This window comes from Triticum dicoccoides, chromosome 7A (assembly GCF_002162155.2).
Source record: "Triticum dicoccoides isolate Atlit2015 ecotype Zavitan chromosome 7A, WEW_v2.0, whole genome shotgun sequence".
Taxonomy (NCBI): domain Eukaryota; kingdom Viridiplantae; phylum Streptophyta; class Magnoliopsida; order Poales; family Poaceae; genus Triticum; species Triticum dicoccoides.
The window spans coordinates 12,093,968-12,094,810 of NC_041392.1; positions in this window are offsets into that span (position 1 = coordinate 12,093,968).

Consider the following 843-nt stretch of genomic DNA (forward strand, 5'->3'; position numbering starts at 1 on the left):
CCGCCAAAGAGAACCCTAGGAGGACATGGATCCTGGAGAGGTAGTAGATGCAGAAGAGGTACCCAGTGTAGCCAGGCATAGAGAGGCAAGAAGGATGCAGAGAAGGCAACTGGCATAGAGGATCCTTGTAGCACGCAACCGCAAGGATGTTCAGCAGTTCCTGGAGGCATTCCCACCTGGATCAAACTCTAGTGATGATGATATCATCTACCGGGCAAGGAGGAGGGCTAATCTCCATCCCTTTCAGGTCACTAGGATGAGGTGGGCTAGGATTCTCTACCCAGATGAATAAGCTCTGAAACACCCCATTGCTCCTAGATCTTCTATCTATGTATGAATGCACTGCATGTCAATGCAAGTCTATCTATGTATGAGTGACTCTTTTATTTATCTATGTATGAGTGAGTGTTTTATCTATGTATGAGTCAGTGTTTTATTTATCTATGAATGAGTCAGTGCTTTATCTATGTATGAGTCAGTGCTCTATCTTCAGTTAACTCTTACTGCATTTTACTAAATCTATACTACTTATTCTCTGTTTAGTTCCAGTTCTGCACATTTTAACTCAGCTAACTAGTCTTCAGTTAAACTCATGTTAACTGAGACAAATACTGTTAAATAACTTATCTTCAGTTAAAGTCATGTTAACTGAAACAAAATACAGTTAACTGTATAGTTAACTGATACAGTTAACTAGTCTTCAGTTAAACTCATAATCCATTTAACTACAAATTCACTTAACTGGACATGCAAACAGAGAGAGACAAATTGAGTTAACTAAATTTGCATGTAACTGAATCTTCAGTGAACTGGTAATTCAGTTTACTGAACCTTCAGTAACAC